The sequence below is a fragment of the Anas platyrhynchos genome, chromosome 2 (assembly GCF_047663525.1).
Source record: "Anas platyrhynchos isolate ZD024472 breed Pekin duck chromosome 2, IASCAAS_PekinDuck_T2T, whole genome shotgun sequence".
NCBI classification, from domain to species: Eukaryota; Metazoa; Chordata; class Aves; order Anseriformes; family Anatidae; genus Anas; species Anas platyrhynchos.
Window position 1 is genome coordinate 67,167,334 of NC_092588.1, and position 15,802 is coordinate 67,183,135.

The 15,802-nt window shown below is 47.3% G+C and overlaps 1 long non-coding RNA gene across 1 annotated transcript; it reads left to right on the forward strand.

Annotated features, from left to right (window-relative positions):
* Window positions 1–3,997: 3,997 nt before the first annotated feature.
* LOC113842801 (uncharacterized) lies at window positions 3,998–6,116 on the forward strand. The gene is made up of 4 exons (XR_003495556.3): window positions 3,998–4,396; window positions 4,669–4,789; window positions 5,504–5,702; window positions 5,785–6,116. It is a non-coding gene; the product is annotated as an uncharacterized lncRNA (long non-coding RNA).
* Window positions 6,117–15,802: the final 9,686 nt, after the last annotated feature.

Sequence of the window (15,802 nt, forward strand, 5' to 3'; positions counted from 1 at the left end):
TGGAGTTGCAGGGTCAGGGCTAGCACTGAAATCTTCACTCTGCTGCACAAAGCAGGTGTTCCCCACTGAGGTGGCTGTGCTGCCTTCTCACAGTGGCAAAATGACCTCTCTCAGCTCTTCTGTGTAGCAAATGCAGGAGTAGCACCTGTTCTTTACTCACCTTACTGAGGGATGGTTATAACCAAGGCAACCCATGTCAAAATATACTTATGATACTATTTATGTCCTGGATTGTCGACATACCTTGTCAAATAATGGATCTGCATTCCACCAATTTGATATATGAAGTCCGAACCTGATTTATAAGTCATGCCACTTTGAATGCTATTGCATTCATTTAAGAGTCATTGAACTGATCTATGGCTTGAGCTTTTGAATTATAAATCACACTTGTATTCAGACTGTAACTTATTTGTAACCCAGCACTTTTTATGTTGGTTATAATCTTTGATTTACTAACATGTCTATGAAAATAGGAAAAAAAGAAGGTGATGTGCATAATAAGCTAATGCTGCAGGGTATACTTTGAAACGCACAGTGCACCTTCAACACCAGCCCATCTCATTGTCCCAGGCAAAGCTATTCTAGCCTTTGTTCTTGCATGCCCACACAACATATGATCCCACGAACTCTTCTGCAACCCTGCTTTGGTCATTTCCCAGTTGAGGCCAGTACTTCTGTGGCTTCAGTAGTCTGGCCCACTGCTCCCCTAGCTCTGTGCTTGCACCTGACAGCACCCACAGGAAAAACAGCCAGCATCCATTCACAAAGGCTAAGAACACCTGAGCTAAGCCCTGGGTGTCTTTTTTGGGATGAGCTCAACCTCCTGCTGGACCTCAGCCACTGATCTGTTCAGGTATCGGTGGACATATTTCAAAACTGTTTTTAGTATGATGCTTTTTACTTGGGACTGAGGGGTTCCCCCACCATATCAAAGGTGCAGCCTTGCTATGCAGGGGGAAACTCAAGCCCCTATATTGGGTTTGTGCAGCAAGGGTTTGGTAGCGGGAGGGCTGCAGGGGTGGCATCTGTAAGCAGGGCCCAGCAGCTGCCCCATTATCAGAGCAGAGCCAGCTCCAGCTGGCTCCAAAAATGGACCCAATGCCAGGGAGCAATGCTGGGTGGGCCACTGGGAGAACAGATTTTGACAGGGAAAAAACATCATGCAACAGCAGCAGGGAGAGAGGAGTGAGAAGCAGCCCTGCAGCCCCCCAGGGGAGTGCAGCAGGAGGGCAGGAGGTGCAGCAAGCAGGCAGCAGCAGTTCCCCTGCGGGCTGTGCAGGGAGAGGCCCCCGGTGGAGCAGGCTGTCCCCCTGCAGCCCATGGGTCCCCCATGGAGCAGATCTCCACGCTGCAGCCACCCCATGGGTGGAGGAGCCCCCGGTGGAGCAGGTGGATGTGGCCTGGAGGAGGCTGCGGCCTATGGAGAGCCCCCGCAGGAGCAGGCCCCGGGCCGCAGCTGCAGCCCCCCCGTGGAGAGGAGCCCCCGCAGGAGCAGGGGGTCTGGGGGGAGCTGCCGCCCAACCATGGACCCCGTGGGACGGAGCCGTGTGGGAGCAGTGCTTGAGGAGCTGCTGCCTGTGGGCAGCCCATGTGGGATCAGCTGGGGAAGGACGGCATCCCGTGGGAGGGACCCCACGGGGAGCAGGGGCAGGGAGGGACCCTGAGGGAGCGGCGGGGACAAAGCATCAGGGACTGAGTGCAGCTCCCATTCATTTCCCTGTGCTGCTAAGGGGGGAGGAGGTGGAAGAGGGCAGATGATGGGGAGAAGGCGTTTTTGGTTTCTTTCCTTTGTTTCTCACGTGTCTAGTTTGTTGGTAGTAGGCAATCAATCTTACTACCTTCCTACTCTGAGTTTGTTTTTCCTGTCACGAGAATTGTTGAGCGATCTCCCCGTCCTTATCTCAGCCCTTGAGCCCTTTGCACTGTATTTTCTCCCCCTTTCCCTTTGAGGAGGGGGAGTGAGAGAGCGGCCGTGGTGGAACTCGGCTGCCCACCCGATTCAGACCACCGCAGTTGCAAAGGACTGGAAAAGTTTTCCGAAGAAACAAGATGTTTATCAAGGAGATGCATAGTTTCCTTCTTAAGGCTTCCTGGAGAATTGGGGTTCTTTCCTATTGCCAGCTCGGAGGAAGAGAATTGTTGATTTCCCCTTCTCTTTTCTTCCATGGAAATCAAAGGTGAACTGCTCTCCAAGTACGGGCACCGTATCAGAATCAAGCTCTTTTTGTCTGTAATCCTTTCTCAAGGAACAGATTTATCCCACACCTTCCGCAGACATAGGGGAGCAGAGAATAATTTGGGATCTACTCTAATGAAAGTCAGTTTGGGCATAGTGGTACTTCTCTAGCTGTTTCTGAGACATACGCATTAGCTACAGGGAGTGTTGTGCCGTCACTGGGAGGCGCCTGCGGTGATGACTTCAGAAACAGACCTGAATGATGTCACCACAGCACTTTGGGAACAGCTGCCTCTGTGCACGTTTAGCTGGGAGGGACAGAGAAGGGTGCTGGATGTGATGAAACCACGCGAGGATTTGTGCATCTCCCCTTGAGGTGCACAGAGAGGGCCCATTCCCTTCTGTAAGTGTTTTGTTGCTGGCTGAGGAAAAAAGTGCGTGTTTTTTGTTTTGTTTTGTTTTGTGTTTTGTTAAGCATAAACAAGAGGCTTAGGAGTCCCCCTGTCACGTTCAAATTCAGGACAGCAATGTACTTCCTCACATGGGCTGGCCTGTCGAGTAGTGTCTCAGGCTGTGGTGTATGAAGATGCACTCCATCTGCTTTCAGGCTAGCACTTGCAGTGGGCAAGCTCCCTGACCTTGCCATTTTTCATTTCATTTTACACCAGAGTTTTGCTTCTTCCCCACAATTCATCCCTACTCGGTCTAAGAAAATAAATAAATAAATAAATAAATAAATAAATAAATAAATAGATAGATAGATAGATAAATAAAAGGATTTCCTCTCCGTTAATTCCATGCTCTTAACTTGACAGATTTGGTTATTGACTTGGAAGGCAAATATCTGGCCAGACTGCAAGACGTATGCTCGCAGCGTGGGACAGCTCTTTTAAAGGTGATTCAGGGTAGTTTCTGGAAAACAAGACGTCAGATCTCCAAAGCAGCTTTCTTTGTGCTAATGTAGGAAGGGCGAGTAAGAGTAAAGGTAAGAGCCCAGGAACCGTAAGAAGCAGCAAGTGTGAAGGAAACTTCCTTCTGGCTCATACAGCTCCATATCTAGTTGTCAAGTATGACGAGAGCAGTTCTAAGTTTCTTGGGGAGAGGTAAAAAAGAAGAGACTGGGAGATTGTCAAAAGGAAAAGTGGGATTAGCTATTGCAGGAAATCATAGGAACTGGAAAGAGAGGTTGGAAGAGTGCTTTAAGCCAAGACAGAAACGTATTAAACCTCAAACCTAGGAGTTGGATGAACCAAGAAATGAACACATTTTGATGATGGCGTTGTGCCCAGTGTTATCTTGGGAAACATGGTTTCCACGTAAAATGTATGTGGGGCTTGAAGTTTTCCTAACGCCCTTCTCTGTGTATTCCCTACTGTTTGGTAAGCGCTGAGGTCACACTGCAGACAGTGTGACCTCTCCCCACCACTGAGCTGTCTGTTTGCACAACACGCCTAGCAACAGAATGGCTTGGACACAACTGCGCCTAGGAGCGAGTTCATTCAAGCTGCTGGACAAGGTAAAAGCTCTGGACAAGCGAAGGGCAGGGAGGGATGGATGGACATACAAGATGATCACTTTAATCTCATTTCTCTAAGAATCCTTCCTGAGAAAACAAAACAGCACAGAACAAATGAAACAAGCAGCTAGCTTGCTGGAGACATTGTCTGGGAGACAGTGAAAACACTTGCAGACAAAAACATACCGAAGGACTAACTCTTTGAGCTTCATTCGAATCAGACAGCATAACCTCAAAGTCCTGTTTCTGTTCCTAACAGGCTGGTACAGTACCATGTCACATTCGATGACTTTGCAGCATAGATGTCAGGAGTGCAGCTTGGGATCACCTCCTTCTACTTCGAGTTCAGTTGGAAGGGATGAGCAAGGAATTTGTCCTGGGTTGGCGGAAATCTGTTTCAAGTCTGTTTTCTAACACTCTTACAGAGCCTTCTCTGTCCATCGGCCTGTCCTGCCAACTCTGGTGGGAGTGTGAAGCTGTGGCAAGAGGGGTTTCCCATTCCTGTTTGAGCTGGTGGACACCAGCTTTCCTAGGAAATTGCTGATGTTGCTGAGGAGGCGGCAGTATCAAAGGCCTTGTTGATGAAGGTACAACAAGCTGGGGAGGCTTTGGCATTTCTGCACAATGCTGCTCCCTGCCTGTCACTCCAGACTCAGATTCGGAAAGAAGCAAAGCAAGCTAGAGGAAAACTGGATGTCCAGGTAATTTTCGTTTCTTTCTTGTTTCATTCTTCACTTGTAAGAAAATCTAAGTCTTTAAACCGCTTGTCTGAAAACACAGCTTTATGGAAATGCTTCTGGGTGTGCTCCTTCCCCTTGTTTGGAACCTGCTTCACCTCGCTTCAGCTAGAGGACACCTATGCTCAGATTTATGCTTCCCATGAGAAAGCGGGGTTCTTTTGCTATTCTTTTCTGTGATGGTTGCAGGTGAGGTTGACAAGAGTTGTCAGTACGATTCTTCGTTTCCTTTGCAGTATCCAAAACTCCGTGTTACAGCGGATCTTCTCCTCTGATCCGAAAAGCTTCACAGGCCAAAAGAGAATTGAGATGAAGAAGGCAAGAGAGAATGCAGACCAAGACTTCCAATTCCCACCCGTAAGTTTTGTGAAGGAATCGGGTGCAGTTCTGTAGTGGGAGAAAGTTAATAAAATCCTGATCGTGCACTTGAAGGCAAGCAATGCTCTAAAAACAAAGAATGCAAGGCCCTGCTTAAGGGCAATCTTCAGGCTGCTTCTCGATCAGCAGCTGATTTGCTTCTTCCACACCCTCATCTCCACTTGCTTAGCAGTTGTGAAGGTCGGAAGCACACTCCGTGTTTTTCATCCATCCCCTCTGTGTATCTTTTGCCTGACAGCAACTTCTGTCTTGGCTCTTCACATCCAGCCAGAGCAGTTTCTTTGCCTCCGCAACCTGCAGGCTGTCCTCTCGTGTGTACCTGCAGTGGACTGAGGGTAATGCTTGCAAGGCACACAGATGCTGTATTCACTGGGACTTTGAGAAAAGAGAGCAAGAAGCTAACCTGCGCAGCAGTTTCTTAGGTTTCTGTCTATCTATCTATCTCTCTCTCTGCGTCTATATTTCATTACTTATTTACTTATTTAAAGATCCTTTCAATAGAATAGATGCTTTAAGAAAGCTTACTTGTTCTTCTCCTTTCCTTGTTTTGAACGTTTACTTTTCTAAGCGATCCTTAATGTTACACCATTGGATTGACGTAGTTCTCAGTTCTTAGAAGTTCTCAAAGCGCATCAGGGATTTCTCTATTTCTCAATCTTTCCATCTGCATTGAGACCTCTTATCTTACTTTAGGTGTGAGGTGAAGAAGAACACTGCAACCAGCTGAAGCCGTATCGGACACATGCTTCTGTTCTGCTCGGAAGTAAACCAGAGTGATTCCACGGTGTACTTTAGACAGATTTCCTCTGGACTCAGCATCCCCAAGGGATATTTCCAAGCTCTCGGAAGGACCTGTCGTTCTCTCTGACACTGCAGTCTCCATTAGGAAGGGGTAAATCTTCCTTGCCCTTGTGCAAAGGAACTACTCAGTTAGCTGTTTCTAACCCAAATCTCTTTGTTGTCTCTATTGACAGACACCACCCGGCTAGCCAAGCTAACCCATTGAAAATGGAAGGAGTGGGACTACTTCCAAAGCCTGCTGCCGCTTCTAAGCAGAACTGCGCTGTAGGTGGGGACACAGCAAGAGGACACGTCCAGGCCACGCTGGAACTGCAAGGCACCTGTCCGAGCCACGGAACAAAGTCAGCGATTGCCAGTTGGAGACTGTTGCTCGCCCAGTGACACAGCAGCTGGAGCGCTTCTGGTTGCTGCTGCTGGGTTCCCGTGAATCAGCCAGGGACAGGAGCTATGAGAACGACTGAAGCGATCTGAAGTTACCTGAAAGAAAGAAGAGAGGAGAGAAGAAGACAAGAGGGGAGGGAAGGGGAGGGAATAAAAAGAAGGGAGGGGACTGGAGGGGAGGGGAAGGGAGGGAATTGGAGGGGAGGGTAGGGACAGGGAAGGGAGGGGAGGGCAGGGGAAGATAGTGTAGGGGAGGTTAGGGGAGGGGAGGGGAGGGTAGTGTAGCATAGCATAGCGTAGTGTAGCGTGTTAGAGGGGAGGGGAGCGTAGGAGAGTATAGGGTAGTGTAGGGGAGCGGAGTTTAGGGGAGTGTAGGGTAGGATAGGGGAGGGGAGTGTAGGACAGTATAGGGTAGTGTAGGGGAGTGGAGTTTAGGGGATTGTAGGGTAGGATAGGGGAGGGGAGCATAGGAGAGTATAGGGTAGTGTAGGGGAGCGGAGTTTAGGGGAGTGTAGGGTAGGATAGGGGAGGGGAGCATAGGAGAGTATAGGGTAGTGTAGGGGAGTGGAGGGGAGTGTAGGGGAGCGGAGGGGAGGATAGGGGAGGGGAGCATATGGTAATGTAGGGTAGTGTAGGGTAGTGTAGCGAAGGGGAGTGTAGGGTAGGATAGGGGAGGGGAGTGTAGGGGAGTGTAGGGAGGGGAGGGCAGGGGAGGGGAGGGCAGGGGAGGGGAAGATAGTGTAGGGGAGGTTAGGGGAGGGTAGGATAGGGTAGTGTAGCATAGCATAGCGTAGGGTAGCATAGCGTAGCGTAGTGTAGCGTGGTAGAGGGGAGGGGAGCGTAGGAGAGTATAGGGTAGTGTAGGGGAGCAGAGTTTAGGGGAGTGTAGGGTAGGATAGGGGAGGGGCGTGTAGGGGAGCGTAGGGGAGGGGAGCATAGGGTAATAGTGTAGGGTAGTGTAGCGAAGGGGAGTGTAGGGTAGTATAGGGGAGGGGAGTGTAGGGGTGTATAGGATAGTATAGGGGAGGGGAGTGTAGCAGAGTGTAGGGACAGGGAGCGTAAGGGAGGGGAGGGGAGGGGAGGGGAGGGGAGGGGAGGGGAGGGGAGGGGAGGGGAGGGGAGGGGAGGGGAGGGGAGGGGAGGGGAGGGGACGGAAGGGGAGGGGAGGGGAGGGGAGGGGAGGGGAGGGGAGGGGAGGGGAGGGGAGGGGAGGGGAGGGGAGGGGAGGCAAAAGAGGGGAGGGGAGGCAAAAGAGGGGAGGGGAGGCAAAAGAGGGGAGGGGATGGAAGGCAAAAGAGGGGAGGGGAGGGGAGGGGAGGGGAGGGGAGGGGAGGGGAGGGGAGGGGAGGGGAGGGGAGGGGAGGGGAGGGGAGGGGAGGGGAGGGGAGGGGAGGGGAGGGGAGGGGAGGGGAGGGGAGGGGAGGGGAGGGGAGGGGAGGGGAGTGCTACCATAAATAAAATTGCCAAATACATGACATTTTGGATCTGGAGCCAAATATTTGTGTTGCTGAAGGGATGCAAGACACAGACTCCTGATGGCTCTTGAACAGGAGGCGTTTATTGCCCTTTTTCACTCCTACATGTCCTCTCCCCGTAGCCCCACGTGCTGTCCATGCGCCCGAATCTATCCTACAGTTGGTCAGAGACCCTCAGGCACGCGCCTGGAGCCAGCCAGCAATTGCCCACTGCCCAAAGGTCCTCTTTAACACTGTAGCCAATTCTTGCTCTCAGCCTTGCTCAAGGTTTTGTTTCTCCCGCTTGTTTCCTCATTACCTCTAATTCAGGGACCTGCGAAGCAGCGCGAAGCCACCTGAAAAGTCCCTCCCCACACGTTGCCCTTCATTCCACAACCTGATTTATCGCTGCCATCCGCGCCTTGCACAGTGCCATGAAAGGTTTGGCGTGCACAGAGGTGGCTGAGGATTTTCAGAAATAACTTTCCTTAAGAACTGCATCAAGACTTTTGCTGGAAGGCAAAAGATCGGCTGATTGATTAACGTAGGGATGGCAGCTGAGCAAGGGAAGCATCTTCCAAACTTCCAAATATTGCCTGTATGCAGAACTACAACTCCTCTGCTCTCCGGTGAGGACTTTCCGTCACCTGCTTGGGAAGCAGAAGCAGTAACATGGGATTTAGAGGATCCAGCTGAAGCATCAGTGCCAGTTAGAGGAAACCAGTTAGAGGGTTTGAAGAGAGTTTGACCAGTTTTCCAAGGAACATGTACTAGTGCTGCATATCTATGCATAGAAATATCTCTACAGCTGGCTTGTATCAGACATAGAGTGGCCCTCAGGACTAGGGAAGCGGTTGTCCCTCTGTGCTCGGCTCTGGTGAGGCCGCACCTCGAGCACTGTGTTCAGCGAAGACCTGGAGGTGCTGGAGCGTGTGCGGAGAAGGGCTCTGAAGCTTGTGAAGGGTTTAGAGAACAAGTCTGGTGAGGAGCGGCTGAGGGAGCTGGGGTTGTTCAGCCTGGAGAAAAGGAGGCTCAGGGGAGACCTTCCTGTGCTCTACAGGAAGCTGAAAGGAGGCTCCAGAGAGGTGGGGATCGTTCTCTTCTCCCAAGCCCCAAGTGACAAGACAAGAACCAAAAACCTTAAGTTGTACCAGGGGAGGTTTCGGTTGGTTCTTACGAAAAATTTCTTCACCGAAAGAGTTGCTCTGGTGGGTTTACGTGGCAAGGTTTTGGTAGCAGGGGGCCATAGGGGTGGCTTGCGTGAGAAGAATCTAGAAGCTGCCCCACGTTAGAGAAGGGCTCCACTGCTGGCCAGAGCCAAGCCAAGAAACGATGTCGCTTGTTCCTCTGTGAGAGCGTATTGAAGAAAGGAGAACAAAAATAACAACAAAAAAAGCTGCTTCCCAGGGAGAAAGAGAGGAGAAGCAGCCCTGCAGCCCCCCAGGGGAGTGCAGCAGGAGGGCAGGAGGTGCTCCAGGCAGGCAGCAGCAGTTCCCCTGCGGGCTGTGCAGGGAGAGGCCCCCGGTGGAGCAGGCTGTCCCCCTGCAGCCCATGGGTCCCCCATGGAGCAGATCTCCACGCTGCAGCCACCCCATGGGTGGAGGAGCCCCCGGTGGAGCAGGTGGATGTGGCCTGGAGGAGGCTGCGGCCTATGGAGAGCCCCCGCAGGAGCAGGCCCCGGGCCGCAGCTGCAGCCCCCCCGTGGAGAGGAGCCCCCGCAGGAGCAGGGGGTCTGGGGGGAGCTGCCGCCCAACCATGGACCCCATGGGACGGAGCCGTGTGGGAGCAGTGCTTGAGGAGCTGCTGCCTGTGGGCAGCCCATGTGGGATCAGCTGGGGAAGGACGGCATCCCGTGGGAGGGACCCCACGGGGAGCAGGGGCAGGGAGGGAGCGAGAAGGAGCGGCGGGGACAAAGCATCAGGGACTGAGCGCAGCCCCCATTCCCCCATTTCCCTGTGCTGCTAAGGGGGAGGAGGTGGAAGAGGGCAGATGGGGAGAAGGCGTTTTTGGTTTCTTTCCTTTGTTTCTCACGTGTCTAGTTTGTTGGTAATAGGCAATCAATCTTACTACCTTCCTACTCTGAGTTTGTTTTTCCTGTTACAATAATTGTTGAGCAATCTCCCCGTCCTTATCTCAGACCTTGAGCCCTTTTCATCATATTTTCTCCCTCTTTACTTTTGAGCAGGGGGGACCGAGAGAACGGTTGTCGTAGAGTTTGGCTGCACAGCGCGTAAAACCACCAAATACCACATCATGATTATCCCCATGGAAAATCTGAATTTTCTCACCCCCAAGCACCATGTTTCTATAAGCTTTTATCCCACAAAACCATACAACATAGAGGCAGTTAAACATACAGCCAAGGAATGCCCTCACAGAAAATTAATACACACATCTTTAGAGCAAAAACACCTCAGCATCATTTTCTTGGCCTTGTGGTCTGTTTACATGTGCGCCCACCTGCTGCTAGCTCCAAAATTTCAGCTTACCACAGGAGTTGAGACCACGCTTGGCTCTGTGGTTATATGGCTATATATCAATATATAAAGCTATAAGAGGAAGGGTTAGCAGGGCAGCTTGCGCAAAGTGCGGAGAGATACTCCACTGAACCATGTCTCACAGAGGAAGGGATCCCAAGTCCAGCTGGGTGCAGAGAAGGAGTGCTAACACAATGCCTGAAGCTCAGAAAGATGGCAAGCCATGAAAACCAGAGGTTTTTACTGGGGTCAGCAGGCAACTAAAATGTTCAAATGTTAAAAGTGTGCAAGTTACTATCTAAGTTTTTTGGCTGAGACTTCTACTTGTGAGTGCTCCATAAGCTTAACAGAGACAGAATGATCATTGATCTAAAAGAGAAAATAAATGGTGTGCTCACATCACATTCAGGTGTAGTTATCTTCCCTAAGTTTCCCGTTTAACACAGACGTAAAGTTCAGCAGGTTGCTGGAGGTGAAGACTTCTCTTCATGTTTGATAGTACAGTATCTCTTTGGAGCTAACATGTGAAACAGTCATGCTTTCTGTATAATTTATATTAACGTATATATTAAGCTACATATTAACTGAGATCTCTTCTGGTTTTGTTCTCTGACTGTCTACAGTGATCAGGTATCAACTTGCAGGAAAAATGGCTTGTGTCACTCATTAATAGCTTTGCCAGTTTTATTTCAGAATAAGTTGGAAGATTTTAACACCAGCAGGTTACAAGAGCAGCCTCAGCTACAATAGCTCCTGTTGAAAGCAGTGAAAAGGAAACCTCTCTCATCAGTTTCGGTAACAGCTGGGTATTTCTTTATACAAAACAGTGAAATTGTTCATATGAATGAGAGCTGCCAAAGCCCTGAGGCAGGAGCCCACTGCCCTTGCTCCTGCTGCACCCAGTGCAGTACACAGCTCTCAGCTCTCCTTCTACAGTAATCAGGTTTTGTGACCGTGCATGAGGGTGAGTACAGCTGGCAAAGCCATGGAAACGTCCTTAAAGAGGAACACATGTTCAGCTCTGCATTTGGATCCTGTGACTAAACCATTCATAGGAGCACTGACTGAAAAATAGGAAATGCCAAAACTTCTATTCCAAAGAACACACCATTGCTGAGATATCATTATTGCCACCATATTGTGGCTGCCACTTCCACTCCCACAGAGTGTTTCTGTGAATGCTTTGAGTGTCATGAGTTTGGAAGTAGCCAGAGTGCATGTGACACACACTAGTCTTCTACATGTCCCCATGAAACCGGATACACCTGAGAAAAATATGGGAATAATCTCAAGATTGCTTCCAGGAGCAATAAAAGGCTACAGAAGTTCAAATCACTGTACTTTTTGTCACAATATAATTCCCTAGTAAAGAGCCTGCACCCTCATCTGATCTGTCAAGAAGTGAGAAGGAGACAGCCTCATGGCCACGTTGAAAACATCATCCCCTAACACATGGGCAGGTGCCCAACGCTTGCAGCCACTGCTCTGAAATGCTCTAAATTGAGTGCAGTGGCAAACTGAATGATGTAAAGGGCAAGGGAAGGTGACGATTTTGGCAATGTAAAGTAATGACCTTGGTGTACACATTATGTCTGTTGGTGCCAAGAGGCCTGTGGCCCTTTCTATGGGAGAGAAACACATACCGTATCTCTCAACACATCTGCTACTCCAGGACGAAAGAAAGAAAGAAAGAAAGAAAGAAAAGAAAAGAAAGAAAGAAAGAAAGAAAGAAAGAAAGAAAGAAAGAGAAAGAAAGAAAGAAAGAAAGAAAGAAGAAAGAAAGAAAGAAAGAAAGAAAGAAAGAAAAAAGAAAGAAAGAAAGAAAGAAAAAAGAAAGAAAGAAAGAAAGAAAGAAAGAAAGAAAGAAAGAAAGAAAGAAAGAAAGAAAGAAAGAAAGAAAGAAAGAAAGAAAGAAAGAAAGAAAGAAAGAAAGAAAGAAAGAAAGAAAGAAAGAAGAAAGAAAGAAAGAAAGAAAGAAAGAAAGAAAGAAGGAAGAAAGAAAGAAAGGAAGAAAGAAAGAAAGAAAGAAAGAAAGAAAGAAAGAAAGAAAGAAAGAAAGAAAGAAAGAAAGAAAGAAAGAAAGAAAGAAAGAAAGAAAGAAAGAAAGAAAGAAAGAAAGAAAGAAAGAAAGAAAGAAGAAAGAAAGAAAGAAAGAAAGAAAGAAAGAAGGAAGAAAGAAAGAAAGAAAGAAAGAGAAAGAAAGAAAGAAAGAAAGAAAGAAAGAAAGAAAGAAAGAAGAAAAGAAGAAAGAAAGAAAGAAAGAGAGAAAGAGAGAAAGAGAGAAAGAGAGAAAGAGAGAGAGAGAGAGAGAGAGAGAGAGAGAGAGAGAGAGAGAGAGAGAGAGAGAGAAAGAGAGAAAGAGAGAAAGAAAGAGAGAAAGAGAGAAAGAGAGAAAGAGAGAAAGAGAGAAAGAGAGAAAGAGAGAAAGAGAGAAAGAGAGAAAGAGAGAAAGAGAGAAAGAGAGAAAGAAAGAAAGAAAGAAAGAAAGAAAGAAAGAAAGAAAGAAAGAAAGAAAGAAAGAAAGAAAGAAAGAAAGAAAGAAAGAAAGAAAGAAAGAAAGAAAGAAAGAAAGAAAGAAAGAAAGAAAGAAAGAAAGAAAGAAAACACTATAATACATAATACATGTTTCCAAAAAGGAGGCCATACATAAGGCAAGCAATTACCAATGAGGGGATTTCCAGAATAGGGAAAATAGATAAAGCAGAAGCAGCCCAGACTTGGGCAATTCCCCAGATTGTAGCGGCCACAATATTTTACAGTTCCCCGTTTCTGCACAAGTGTTTGTGGGTGGCTGTGTCTAAGCTCTTGTAAAAGAAATTACTCAGAAGAAACATATCTGTTAATGATTACAGTGATAAACTTTATTCTTCATTCTTCGGTTAAGCACTGGTTTAGAAATCACAACCTGAGAAGCTCTGACTATAAATGTGAATTGCTGTGTACTCACAGCTGTCAGTACTTCTCTTCTGTACAGTTGTCTCATTTTTCCTTTTGAATTTGACCTGGTCTTTGCTAAGATTAAGGGAATATGCCAAGATGCTGTTTCACATGACCTTTCCATTTTTTTAAACCAATAACTAGTTCAGGCTTGGTATAATGTGTGGTGGCCATCTTTGACTATACAAAGTCCTTAAAGAACCAGAAATACAATTGTTTGGCCTGCTTTGGCCTCTGCTTATGCTCACCTCTTGAGGTGGATTTGTTCCCTGTGAGCCATACATTCATGTGGATGTAAGATTTCTGAAAGAAAGCATTATTCAACACACTGTAGCCACTACCAGTCCTGAGCTGGTGTTTAAAGTTAAATACATCAAGCTACAAACAGCTCTGCACACCCTGTTTTCTGCTTCAGGCAGCCGCCTGCAGGGATTGTCGTTGGGTGCCATCCTGGCAAAGGGGCAGAAATAATGTTTTGAGGTGATTTTCCTTGTGCCTAAAAATTAGTTGGAGGAAAAATAGTGAACAGATGTTTAACAAAAATAGATCGACCCATGAATCCTTTAAGAATGAACATTTAAAGTCACTCATTGTGTCAGATGCATTCAGGGCCACCCACAGGCTGAAGGTCAGCTTTCTCAGATCCGTGCCTGTGACAATGAGCACAAGAGAATTGGGCCCAACTCCATGCTGTGACACAATTTTTTTCTAGAGTGCCTCCACATCCCAAATAAAATTGCTGGAAGTGTTCTTATGATGATATTTAACCCTCAATATCCCAAAATTATGACCACTTACATCACTGAATATCACTGAATGGAGTACAAGTCAGTCACTAGAACTGAGCGATGGGCACGCATGCTGGCAACACCTACAGCTCATTTCCTTTGCAAGCCAGGTTAGCACCCCTTTTTGGTGCAAACACTGAGCAGCATTCATCAAGTAAAATCAGAGCCCAACTGCTGACTAATTCAAATAAAAATGGATTTTGAAACTTTTACTCAGGTAGAGCTAACACTTTTGTATAGTAGATGAGGCAGTGGACCTAGGGAAAAAAATGTGTAATTGTAAACTGTGTCATAAATTATTGCCTTAGGTTCTCAAATTCAACCTGCATTTAAATACAAATAAATAAATCTTTTAAATTTAAACATTTAAATTTAAGCATTTCTTGACATACTTAAGATGAATCATTCCCAGATTTTCCACTATACATTGTTTGCACCATCTGTAGCAGCCAGTTTGTGTTCAGGTGAGAGCCATGAGGCAAAAGGGGTGCCTTTCCATTGCCTCATAACATTTCCTTTACCTTTACTGAGATACAAACTGTTAAAAGTCACCATATCCTCCAGTCTCATTTTTGCTGTTCTAGTAATTTTGGCATTATCAGGCAATGGTGACTGAACACCAAACATTTCCAAGGGAGAATCTATGTCAGGGTGAGCATCATGGAGTGATCTTTATTTACAGTTACAGTTGTACCACTCCAGAAGGATTGGTAAATTTGACTTTCTCTCCACAAGTGGCTAGTTTTCAGGTGTTACCAATTTTCATCATGCTGTGGGGGATGTTTTTTGAAATCCAAAGTCCTTTTGCAGTTCTAATGACTCCAAAGTTATCATTAACAACATTCCAAGAGCAAATTTCAGAAAGTAAATGCTTAACATATAATATAACAAAAAAAAAAAAATCTGCATTCTTACATATACTCAGTGCCAAAATACAAGACAATAATGTAAAATGAAAGATTGGACAGGCAGGGCCTTGCCAGGTTAAGAAAAGCTGAAAAGTATCCAATGTTTGCAAGCATCAGTTTGCTCAGCTGTCACAACTACCATCGTGTTTCACTGGACTGTTACGAACACATTCCCATCAGAAGTACTACTTCAATAAACAAACAACAAAAAAATGCTCTTTATTGACATAAAAACCTGCCTGAAGAATTGATGCTGAGTTCTCAAAGCTGCACATAAAATCTGTGTGTGATGGGTTTGTGGTGATATTTCACCCTGCTGGGTGAATACAGCAGGATGACAACTCTTGGCAGTTAGGTTTGCACCAAGCTCCAAGCTTGCTTTTGAGTTTGTTTGCTTGCCAAAACTGGAACATCTTGCTTAAAATGTCCTTCATCACCACTGGCTGGCAAGACCTTCCTTCCCAGGAAACAGTGGGTGTCCTTGCCTGCAGGCTGTGGTGTGAGGTGACAAGAAATCAAGTTCAAGCACTGATATTTTCCACTGAAATTACATAATTATCTTCACTGACATTGTTTTTCCCTGAGTGAGCTTCTGAGCATCTGAACCTCAGAAGACAGCACTGCCAGATTAGGTCTTTCTATTTTCAGTTTAAGAAACAGGCAGGCACTTGGCTTTTCTTTCTTCCCAGGTGTAAACCCCTTCCTTTACAGATTTTCATCCACTAGCCCTACCCAGAGGCACAGATCCAATGGTGGGACTGAAGCAGAGGGAGCCCTGACGTGGACCTGCTCCACATTTCAGTGGGGTCAGCCAACCCAAAGATACACACTGCCTCTCTCCAGCTTTTAAAGCAGGATGGACTGGAACTCAGCCTAAAATATTGCTGCAAAGTAGCTTGTCAGGTAGAGAAAGTTTGCTAAGAAAATAAATTTGTTACACAAATTGTTAAATGCAAGTCTTTAAGAAGTGCTCTGGTTCCTGGCATCCATGTAGGACAGGTCAGTCCCTCAGGGCTGTTGCTGGCCGCACCCTGCCCCTCTCTCCCCCTGCACAGGCTCAGTGCCCTGGGGCAGCAGCAGCCTCCCCTCCCTGCAGAGGATTCCTGTCCAACAGCACCTGCATACCAAACACAGCCTGCCCTGAACTGCCCCACACTGCAACCTCCCAAGCCAAACCAGCAATGCTTTCCTCACCTCTCAGCAACATCTACCTTTAGTTGGCATTTTATAAACAAGTTCCATCTTC